Below are 12,934 nucleotides of genomic sequence, written 5' to 3' on the forward strand. Positions count from 1 at the left end.
CAGCGTCTCTCTACTAGTAGTGAAGCTGTGGGATTTAGTTATTAAGTAGGGCTGCCACTAACGGCTATTTCGATTACTCTATCGACTAATTAATCGATTAATCTAAATGATTAATTTCCCACAAAAAAATCAACAATTTTAAAGAACATTTTATTAAACTTGCAACTCTGAGCATTACAGCTGTGAGTGCAACTACAAAGGGAAAAAATCTGTTTCAATTAACCCCAACAGTTGGGTTTTCACATTAAATAAATGCAATGTTTAGATAAATCACTTAAATCAAAGTTCAGTATTACAGTGTAAGAATGACAACATGACATGTCCACGTGTTCTGATCTACTAATAATTAAATATAATTAATAATACATTTTTGTGGTAATAAAAATAGATGTAGGTTAAGTGAACAACAGCCTTTAAATTTACTTAAAATACATATATAATAGCAATGAGGCAATAATAATTAGTTCAAATAAAGTATCAAAAGCAAGAAATCATTGTTTTTACACATTGCTGTGCAATCTAATACTTGTTTAATATTTACCAAGCATCATTTATTTCAAATGTCCACTTAATCTTTAATATTTGGCCATTTCTTTATGACAGAAATGCTACAGCCACTGTAATTTAGAGCCACTGTGAGATGCACGTACATAACCTACACGCCTATAACTACATCACATATAATTATTTAATTAAATCGTAGCATTTGTGAATTCACAGTTATGTTTAATTATGATTTTTAAACGGGCTTAATATATCATGCAGCCTTGGAAAACAGTCTAATAATGTTTTATGGATTCTCGTCCGTGAAATGCGGCACTTCCGTTATTCTGCTAAATTACTAAATGTAAATGTAAATGTAGTCGACGCAGGCAATATGAAGTCAATGATTTTTTAAAATCGAATAGTCAAATATAATCGACGAATCGCGACAGCCCTATTATTAAGGAATATACAGTGGGTACGGAAAGTATTCAGACCCCCTTAAATTTTTCACTCTTTGTTATATTGCAGCCATTTGTTTCTACACCAACTTTTTCCAGTGTATTACCTTTTTGAAATCTATAATTGTCTGCCAACATTAAAAAAATTTATATTAATTTAGTTTGAGATGACAATGCAATTTATTAACACTTAAAATGCAGTACTTGTCATTACACAGAATGTATAAAATCTTTAAAAAAAAAAAAAAGTCACGTTCACCTTAAAATCTGGCACTGGTTTCACAGAATTACCCAATCTTTCTTGCTTTATTAAGCCTCTCTGTTTCTCCTTTAATCTTCACAGAAATAATTTTCATGTTATTCTGGACCATCAACATATTGTGCTTGATCATCATATCTTACTTAAGGGCCTCCCCCCTCAATCTCTAATCAAACACATACTGAATTAATTACATGTCACATATGACGCATAATTAACGTGAAACAACCTTAATTCCCATTATACGGCCCCCTCCCGTCGGCGCTCTTAAATCTAATTTTTTAAAAAGCTTGTCTTTGATTGAAGCACGGGGCTATTTTCGTCCAGCAGAGATAATTCCTATTTTTCTCCCTTTGCATCTCCTCTCCCCTTTTCTTTCACTCTGTTCTCTCTTCCTGAGGCCCTGAATTTCGAGGATAAAGCAAGAACGAATTCAGCCATAGGTGTGAGTGACGTCTAGACACCTCGTCTCGATAGTGCCGTGAGCCCGAGGTGCATCTGCGTTAATCAACATCATGGAAGTAAACAGTACCGTAAAAGCACTAAAACTCCCCTCACATTCATTTCTATTACAGCCAGAGTGGATATTGATAATGCACTAATGCGTGTGGCACGACGCCGCTACTTCTCTCTCCTGAGTGGAGTTCTGTAGCCTTCATACAAGATGAATCATTGCGTAAGCTGTTGAATGTAAAGTCTTTTGATGGAGATTACATTCTGTCAAAGCGACACAGTAAATAGTGGTTTAAAAAGCTGGTCACGTACCTACTGATATGTAAGGAACTAGGGCTGAAACAACTTATTGGTACAATCAATATTTCCAGAGAATCCACAGAAAACCTTGTTCAGTGACGTCACTTTGCAGAACTAAAAAAGCAACTATGAAATAGTGGAAAAACAGTAGATGATGCATGATATATTAATTCCAAATCAGTTATTATAGAGCTGGGTTATTATAGTTAACTAACAATAAAACCACAAAAATATATTTGTTACTTTTTGTTTGTTTAAAAAAAAAAAGAAAAGCTAGAACATTTTCCATTTTCATTTAACTTGAAGTCCTAAAATAACTAAAACTTATAATATAAAATTATAAAAACTACATTTGAAAAAAATCCCCAAACAGCAAATAAAAATGACAAAACACAACAAAATTATAAAAATTTCAATGTTAATTAAAATGAAAACTACAAAAAAAACTGATTTGAAATATTAAATAATAACAATAATAATAAGCAAATTTTAATAATAGCAAATCAAAATGAACATACATTTTTCATACTGCACAATATTCATACTGTCATAATGTTGTGTTGCCTACATTAATTTGTAGCATTTAAAACATTGAGATTAGAATTTTATTTGTAATTTATTTAGAGAACATTTTATAAAAATTTAATACTATATATTTTTTAAATAATCAAAATATAATACCTATATTTAAAAATAGATTTATGTGTATACATTTATGTTTGTACAACTGATAACAGGAACAATTTAAGAAATGTAAGAAATAACTGACAGATTAACTGAATAGTTGCATACCTATAAACACGTTTTTCGTTAGCACAGGTCTCTGTATCAGCATAATAACATAAACGACACTCAGGGATGCAAACTGTTGTCTAGTTAATAACTTAGTAAGATAACGCCCATGTATTAGCCATAGGCAATGGCCTAAGTTTCTATGTCAGAAACACAATGACCTCATTTTCTTTCCCCTTTTTGCTCTTTTTCAAGTTTTTCCTGCCTCAAGGCCCCTCTAAGGGAAATGAGAGCAAAGACTTTCATCCCCTCCTCACTTCTCTGATCCCTCATTCTTGCTGTTTTTCTTCCAGAGAAAATGAGATGTGCTACCAGGCTCATTAATTGTTGAAACTTTCTCTTCCATTATCAGTCTTGGCTGCATCATGTCTTATTCGTCTTTTGACCAGCGCTGTCAGCCCGTCTCTCTGTTGTCTATTACCTCCTCCCTCTGTCTTTCAACCTGGACTTTATCTTCTCTTTTCTCTCTTTTGCTTCCCTCCTTTATGTCTCTTTCTTCAGGAAAGTCAATAACACGCGTTCCTCCCTCACATCTCTATACCTTCTTCCAAACCCCTCATCATTTCTATCTCTCCCTGAACAAAACCAATTGTTCTGAAGGGACAACTAAGCCATTTCCCCGCTCTCCGTGTCTGAGAGGAAGGGAGGAACATTTGAAACCGGTTCCACGAATGAAGCAAACGCTGCCATTTAAACCGGCTACTACGTGTACTACAATTCCTGCGCCATACATATGTGATTATTATCATGCCATGCATTTTTGGGTGGGACTCTGACGTACAATGAGTGAAACACTACTATATCAGTCATACATGAAGACTGGGAATAATAAAATGGATGCTATTTTTTAGGTTATTGTTTATCAGAGTTTGAGACGTCCGTTGATGCTGACTTTTATGCAGGTAGCTATGATGAAGACAAATATCAGGATGTGGTTAATGAAATTAATGATGATAATGATGATGGTGTTAATTATCGCAGTGAAAATGATGAAACATTGGATATGTCGCACTGTTAGTGTTTGAGATTGACAAACATATTTATTAGCAAGTAAAACTCGCAAATTGTCATGTTCATTCAATATCTCAAGGAGCAGAACAAATAATGCCTATATTAACAATTAGCAAAATCAATCCCCTTTTGTTGTTTCACATGTAACCATAGTGACATCAGAAATGGTGCTTTTCATAACTCTGGAAAGTTTTTTTCACAAATTATATGACACAAAAAAACATTGTTTAAGATGTTTCTTACATAATGTTGTGAATTGTGGCTAAAAAGTCACCATCTTTCATATTTACTTCGGTTTACTTTAGAGGTGTGAGTTTTTCATTCATTGTCCTTAATTTGCTAATTTTATGTACAATGTTTAACTGATATTTCAAAGAAATGAATATTTTTATTCAGCAAGGACGCACTGAATTGATCAAAAGTAAGAGTAAAAACATTTATAACAGTACAAAAGATTCTATTTGAAATAAATACTGTTCTTTTGAACTTTCAATTCAAAGAATTGTGAAGAAAAATGTATCACAGTTTTCAACATTTATAATAATAATTAATGTTTCTTGAGCAGTAAATCAGCACATTAGAATGATTTCTGAAGGATCATGTGACACTGAAGACTGGAGTAATGATGCTGAAAATTGAGCAATTTTCAAATAGATAGCAGTTGTTTGTACTGTATTTTGATTAAATAAATGCAGCCTTGGTGAGCATAAGAGACTTTTTTCATTAACTTTAAAAAATATATATTTCCCATCCAAAACTTTTAACAGTACTTTATATGTAAACTAAAGGCCTTCGGTAAAAGAAGTGAACACTTTTTTTTTTTTATCCTTGTCTTGATTAGCTCCAAAAGAACATGAACCAGTCCGAAGACTAAACTAGTATGCTACAAACAAACTTAGTAGAAAGACAAGACATAAGAGAAAACTCTCTTGAGATCAGACATTTTGCTGCACGTTCTGTCCCCCTTCACTTTAATTGTACCTCCCAAAATAACACAGTGACGTTTACATAGTTTAACATCTATAGTTTTAAAAGCCGGTTGCCCTCCGTGTCTAAATTAAGTGTAAGGTCTCAGCCCCGTTTGCTGAGAGCATCTGCAGCGGACCAAGAGGAGTCACTCCTGCTGAATTTAATGGGACTTCCTGCATCTCATAAAGAAGCAGCAGTTATGCTTCTCTTGGCTCACTAAGTAGGCTTGGCATGGCACAAAAAGAGAATACATCGCCTTTCCTTCATTAAAAAAAATCCCTATCTCTCTAATTCTCTCTCCCCATGGCCAATTTTCAACTATTTAATCTTTTACTCTAAATTCATGTGTAATATTCCTAAATTACCAGCCATTTATTTCCGTATTAAAAACCCAAGACTTTGTTGTCCCTTATAATTATCGGTCACGCTAATAACTCAAGCGCGATAATGAACTCCCAATATTTGCGCAACTAACAATTCTAATATGCCAAGGCCTTTTCAAGCCCCGAGTTTCACTATTAATGTGGGCAGCAGGAAATGAAGTATGAATAATTGAAACCCAAATCTCTTCATTCATGTCGGTAACACTAATATACGAATAAATCCCACACTGCCCGGCTCAAATAAAGACGCTATTACTGATCTGTGTGCGGTTTTGCTGAGACATCCCGGTTTGGAAGCAACGGGTTAGTTGCGAAGCAAAATAATTTGATGGTTTGTATAAAGTGATGATCCTCTTGAATTCCCATGGCGGTTTTCTCCTCAGGTGATGACTGATTTAATCAAAGCATTGTATTTCTTTGCATTTCATCTGTGGAAACAGAAGAAAACACGCTCAATGGCCATGAGGATCTGTTATCACCAGCTTACACAGAATCTAAGTGCACATTCCCAGCGGTACCACTAGCCGCACTAAAGCAACCCTTAGGCTAGTGTTCCTGACCTCTGCCTTTGAACACATGCGAGCGTGGTTATGCAAATCGCTATGGTTATTCAAGCTCCTCCACAAGCAAAGCGTGTCTCGGCAACGTTCAGTGCCATGTCCTCACGCAAGATGCATGACACATTTGCATAAAGCAGCCAAACATTACGGACGTGCACATAAACAAATTTAAGAAGCGCATTCATAGTTCTATTCTACAAAGCACAGCTTCCTAGACGTATAAATAAATGCAGGGTGTCATTTCAGATACACTAACAGCACGGAAACCTACAGTCACTCCTAGACACACTAACAGAAAGACATTTGTAACCAGAAGGAACAAACTCACACACAATAAAAATGAAAACAGACATGATTCACCTTATCAGAAAAACACTCAACCCATACACACACACACACAGTTGTGCTCCCTTACTGTGACATAGATGTATGAGGCTCAGTCAGACTGAAATAGACTGTAATAACAGGGGGAACTAAAAACACTTCATCTTCCAAAGACACGCGCAAACACACCCTTCGACTCTAAACACTTCATCATCCTAAGACACACACCACATGCTCTAAGCACTTCATATTAAAAAGACCTGCGGAAATACGCAAACTCGCACAACAGCGCAAAAAAACACTTTATCTTCCGAAGCAACGGCCAGCATCGCTTAACATCCGAATGCTCGGATAATGAATGTCACAAACACGCGTGTGCGGTCTGAGCTTTAAACACCATTATCAGCGTATGTGAAACCAGCAGTTTTCAACAAGGAGAAAAAAAGCACAATTTTACATTCCTTTTTTTGATTCACTACTGTTTCTTTTATGTTCTCTATTTTTATCTTTTATCCTTTTTTCATCCAATGAATTCGTAATCAAAACAGATCAATCCTCGCTCTCTAAAATTAGGCTTAACCCGTATTCACAAAGAGCTCTTTACACATCTCCAGCATACTCGAGCTGCTCAATGTTCTCACTTGGATTTTTTTTTCAAGCCAGCATGAATTGCCATTCGCAGCCTGTTTTATTTTCGTAATCTGATGTATGAATGAGTAGCTAAAACTCACTGAACTTGACTGAACTTAAAAAGTGCTAGACCAAATGGAAGTACAGTATGCTAAAAATCTGTTATTTGTTTACATTATCCAATAGCCAGTGTGACTTAAGTGATTAAAGACTACACTTTAAAAAATGTTAGCTAAAAAAACAAATTTAACACAACAACAGTTTGCATCAGTTGTTTTGACAGCTTCTAATGAAATTATGTTCAACCATCAAACTACATTGAGTTAATAGACCCTAATAATTTGTAACACAAACGCATATACTCAAAATTAAGTTGCTCCAACTATGGATTTGTGGGCCTGGAAGCAATTTATATAATATTTTTTCAGTTCAAATCCACAGCTATCATAGCACAACTTATTTAGCATGTATATTTAATGAACAAGTAAGATGTTACTTGTCACTAGCATTAGCGCTGTCATTGCTAATAGAGTCAATACATGTGGTCTAAAAACTTCAACATAACAGAAACTCTTTTAAATGTCAAACAGCGCAGCATTAAACACTAACAGGTTTTCCCTTCACTAAGAAACACATAAAATAACATGTAATTTCAACATTTACTCTACTTATCCAGTCCTGCAAAGCATTCTGAGAACTAGAAATCCACTACTTTCCAATTTCTAAAGTTAACAAGACAATTTTATTATGTTACTACAACTGAATTTTTAAAGAAATTCAATTAACGCAGAAATCTGAGGTTAAATTACACACAATATTAAGTTAATGTCATGATCAACATTATTATGTCAACTGAACTCAACAAAATAACGTCTGCAACTTTAGGTTCAATACAAGTTACTCAACACAGCATTTGTGGAATAATGTTGATATCAAATTAACTTACATGTGTCCCTATACGTTCTTTAAATAAAAACAAAAATCTGGGTTACAGCAGTGTGAATGGGGCCAATCTTTGAATGTTCAAATACTCACTGTTTAAAAAGTGAATATGCATTTATATGATTTTAGTGCAAAACAAATTGCATACTCACCTTTTCAGCATTAAATTATATTTAGTTTGTTGCCTTGACAACATAATACCTAAAACGACTGCAAACGTGCTTTATATAAAAATGAAATTTGCCCTGTTTACTTCCTTTTTAGCGCGTCACACTTAAATCAAGCCTAAATAATTTTTTGAGAATCAACATTATGCCACAAATGCTGTCAATTCAACTTGTATTAAACCCTGAACATTACTTTTAAGAATGTAAATTGGGTAATTTTTATTTTTTTTAATTGACTTAAAATATTTGTAGTGAAAGGTGATGGAAAAAGGAGGCAGGGCAATGATAGCTGATCGTCTCATTAAAACGCATGCTTTATGTCAATACGTCGAGCTCATCAATTGTGGCTCACAGTGCAGCTGAACACATAGACCGCAAATGGCGGAAACAGCAGGAAAAGGATGGATAGAATAAGTGAAAGAGAACACGTACAAAAAAAGCAAGTGAAAGTGGAGAGGAAAGGGGGACAGTATGGAGGCAGAGTTGATATTTTTCATACCCTTCAACCCCGTATGGTAATTAAATTCTCAGCTCTTTTCAGTTCATAGAGCTCATTAGTAACACAGAGGATAAAGGCAATTAGTCACTTATTGACACATGTAAGCCGTGTGAAAGAGCCAAAATACACACACACGCACATGCACCATGAATTCTCTGCTGAAAGCTCAACGCTTGATCTTTATCAAAAGCACCAGGGTATGGTGTGTGCATGCTGCATTAGTATGTATCGAGGGTCTTTAAACTGCCTAAATAATCTCAAGGTAGTGAGAGAAGAGATAAAGAGGAGAGAAAATTGGAAATGCTGTAAAAGCAAAAGGAAAAATACAGAGAACCTTAAGAAGATGCATGTAACTAGTAAAGTAAAAAGAAAATACAGTGTGTGCCAATTATCAACAACCATATTGTGGTCAGTAAAACAATGCATTTAAATTAGTATTACAACTTCACAAAAACAGTAATGACTTGCTCAAAAGTTGGAAAATTACCATTTATTTATATGCCTGAAGGTGGTTGCACACCAAACATCACGTTCAGTTCAAGACAGTAGTCCAAAACATTTCAAACAGGCAAAAGTTCACTTCAAGAACGAACAAAGTGGCATCGCTGAGTTTGAAGTCTGGTGTTTGAAAAAAAAGTTAAAACTGGAAAAGAAAAAGAGCGATCTATATTATTTACTCTATATGAAGCATATACACTTAAAAAATTTGGAATTTATGTTAAAAATAATATGGTAGCACATTTTTGGTTTTACAGATTTTTACAGAAACCTGTATTTAACGGATATACTGTAATGTTAATATACCAACATATTGAAGTGCTAATATCTGTTTTGTACCTTTATAATACACTGACAACCACCAAAAATGCAATAAACATTAATTAAACAACATTGATTTTAACTAGGGCTGTCAACGTTAACGCGTTAACGTATGCGATTCATTTTACAATCCTTAACGCGTTAAAATAATTTTACGCAGTTAACGCAAAATTACTGTTGCTTCTCTGCTTGTGATAAGATCATTTTAAGCTGCTAAACTCCGGGAAAGTTTTCAGTCCAATGATCCAGTAAGTGAATGTATTCAAACAATCCGTCCAAAACAGAGCTAATATAAAGGAAACCAGGCTGATTACATCAGAGATTGCAGAGAGAACAGAGACTCGCGTTGCATTTTCAGTGAATTATTCATTCCAGTGTGTTTCGCTTTTAAACACGAGCTCTGTCATATTCTGTGATTGTCTCTGAAGAGCGCGTCGCGCTGTGTGAAGTACAGACTGAACGGATTGTCAACACATCCCACCGCTGTATGGCCAGATAAGTCGCAAACTACGTTTTCTCGACTGGATAACCAGTTTCACAAGTAAAGTTAGATAGATGAAGACAGCAATCACGGTTAAGGCGATTGCGGTGGCGTACAGGAGTCGTACAGTACAGTAAGCACGTGTGAGTCCATTATAATAATGCGTGTATGAGTGCTCTTGACGCACTGATCGCACATTGTATTTATGCACAGGCACAGACATTTCCGTACATTCACGTTGTTTCCACACACATTCGCGATAATGTTTTGATTTGTCATGTTTATGTTGCTGTGTTTAGTTATACGGAATGGATCCGTGTACTGTAGTAGATATATGCAGTCAGCAGGCGATTGATTTAGGTTTTTTTTGGCATTTCCATGTGGTCCTGTTCGGTTACGCAACTTGACTTCTCTAAAATGTAAAAAAGCTATTTGCTGTTGCACTGTACACATACTATACAATTCAGATATATATATACTTTTTGCATTTTGTTTTTCTTTTTATATGTGCTTATATGGGCTCCTTATATCATTTGGTTCTTTGGTGTCCTTTTGGAGTTTCTAAGTGTCCTTTTTTGGAAAGACATCTAAATTTAGCTTGCAGAAAATACAGATTTTTGAGAATCACCCTTCAATCTTTTGGTTTACTTTGCTGAATATAGCAAATGATGACAAAATAACCATTTGAAACAAGATAAATGGTCTATGCTTAATTTCATGAAGTGTGCAATTAATCCCGATTAATCACAGAAAAAGGGTGTGATTAATCTGATTAAAAATTTTAATCTATTGTCAACCCTAATTTTAATTTATGTTACAACAGTGTTTGGGAACCTAGGCTTGCAGGCCATACAGTATATAGCTCTTTCAGTAATTGCCTCTGACTCAATGGCTGGAGAGAAAAAATTAAACAAAAATAAAAAAGTAATAAACTAAAATCTTACTGGGCTCAAAAGTTTGAATGGCAGTGTACGTCATTTTTGTAAAAACAAAAACAGCATGCATTATCATTCTTTTATTGTAAATGAATAGCCGTCAACATATTTTTATTATCAAGTCAATGTATTTAATATAACTGAAACAACCTTACTATATTTGATTACACCATTTAAAGTCAGTTTTTAAGAATACACCAAATACTTTCTTCAGGATTGTTTACATCATGAGCTTTTTAATACACTTCCATGTATGCTGTTTCTACGAAGACATCCACGTGAAACCACATGATTGTATTTACTGAGGTGTTGTTACGTGCACACGTACATGAACGGCAGCTCCAGAGAACAGGTTGTTCTGTTGTGATCTTTGGTGTTTGCTAGTGAAGGTGATGCTTTCATTAAGCTTCATTAGAGTAATGAATACAAGCATTATAGAGCGCTGTGCCTGAATATGGAAAAATGCCTCCAATTTATGATAAGTGTGTGTGAGTGTGTGAGACAGAATGTTTCTTTCTATAATGAGTGTGTTACATGAAGGAGTTTGTGTGTGTGTGTGTGTGTGTGTGTGTGCCCAGTGAGAGTCAAGTACCGTGTAAAATGAACATCATTCAGTTCATAACCCTGCCACTGTTATTATGGACTGTTCTACATTCGCCATCTCTCCTATTGTTTCCTTTCATCTCAAGTATCCTAATCTCTTCTTCCTCTTCCCATTAATTCATCAGTCAGCCCATGCCTCCTTCTTCACCATATACTTCTTCACATTTCTCTTCCACTCCCTCTCTTTCATGACAAGTCACTTTCTCTGTCTGCCATTCTCCGTCTCTCTATCTCTGGCAGCCCTGTGCTTAGTATTTCACACAAATTTTCCTCCACCTCCCAAGTTCTCCTCTTCGATTCATCTCACTTCCGTCATTCCCTTCCTTGTCACTTACTCGTTATTCCTTACAGGTTAGTTTCCTCTTCAAATCTCTCTCTCTCTCGCTGTAGTACATATTAACTACAACATCAAACCCGTTTTAGCTCATTTGTACTGGCTACCCAGTAAGTACACAATTACAGACTGATTTTAAAGATCTTCTGTTGGTTTAAAATAATTAAATTTTTTGGCACCCTCATGCAAATCAGACCGTCTGTCAAAAAATCCTCCAAATCATCGTTGATTTTTCAGGAATACGGTTATGCAAACCAGAGATCACTGGAAGAATTGTGTTAATTTTTGCTACATCCATTTTTGGTAGATCACAGATCTGGAAATAAGACTGTGAGCATTTACTTTTTTAATATAAAAAAATAAAAAGACATTAAAAACAAATTTTCATTATTTATTCTTCCTGATTTTCACTACGTTTTTCATTAAAGTGACACCTTTATTGTTTTCTTCGTTCTTTTTTTCATAGATTAATAGAACACACAAAAAACTGGTGTAGAATTTACTTGATAAAAGCTTGGACAATTTTTCACTCGGAAATTGCTAGTAAAGTTCACAAATAATTACAAAGAAACAGTAACTCATTGAATTAGATGTGAAATTAAAAGCAGAAAATAGTATTATAAAATACTAAAAAATACTAAAACAGTATTTTATGGTAAAACATACCAATACTCTTTGTTTTATATACACTTCTTAATTTTATTTAAGAATAAATAAATAAATAGTTAGTTAGTAGTAGTAATACATTTACATTTACTCAATTAGGAGATGCTTTTTCCAAAGTGACTTCAAAATTAGTAAGATTAGACTAAAATTACTAAAAATGGGGGGAAATTATTATACAAAAGTAGCAGTATTGGTAATGCAGGTTGGTAACACTTTACTTTAAGCCTTTATGTATAATGCATTATAAAGGGTTATTAAAGGGTATAATACATTATAATTATTCTATATATTATTTATTATAATTATCTATATATTATTTATTATATGTAATACATTATTTCTTGTCGTAAATAATTATAACTGAATTTAAAATGCATATTGTAACAACAAACTGATAAGTGTTATAATGTATTAATAACTGTGGTAACAATCATTCATGAGACTGTACAATGCATTACAAGGTGCATTACAAGGCTTAGTTAATGCATTAAAATATTATTTTTTTTATAATTTAGTCTCCCTAATTCTGAATTGTTAATTTAACACATTTATTGTTTTCTTTTACCACAATTACTTTCTTGCCTTTTAAATTTTGATAAAATATATACGGTATCAATTTATCAAAGTATTTATTATTATTATAGTATTATATTATTAATATTATAGCAGTAATATGGTGTTAATTCAGATCTAAACAAAACTGTCTGAGCTGTACAGTGTTACTTAACACCTGCAGCATTTAGCACAGCATAACCAATCTCTCTTCCTCTCTCACTAACCCTCTTCTTACAGCTATTATACTCTGCTACTCTCCTTATCTCGCCACTTCAGTTTCTTTCTTTTCTTTTTTTTTTTTTTTTTTT

At 34.1% G+C, this 12,934-nt stretch overlaps 1 protein-coding gene across 3 annotated transcripts in view; it reads right to left on the reverse strand.

Annotated features, from left to right (window-relative positions):
* grin2bb (glutamate receptor, ionotropic, N-methyl D-aspartate 2B, genome duplicate b) overlaps positions 1 to 12,934 on the reverse strand; it is a 106,359-nt gene that overhangs the window by 56,309 nt on the left and 37,116 nt on the right. The window lies entirely within an intron of this gene.

Source organism: Sinocyclocheilus anshuiensis, unplaced genomic scaffold (genome assembly GCF_001515605.1).
Source record: "Sinocyclocheilus anshuiensis isolate Anshui unplaced genomic scaffold, SAMN03320099.WGS_v1.1 scaffold2166, whole genome shotgun sequence".
Lineage (NCBI taxonomy): Eukaryota > Metazoa > Chordata > Actinopteri > Cypriniformes > Cyprinidae > Sinocyclocheilus > Sinocyclocheilus anshuiensis.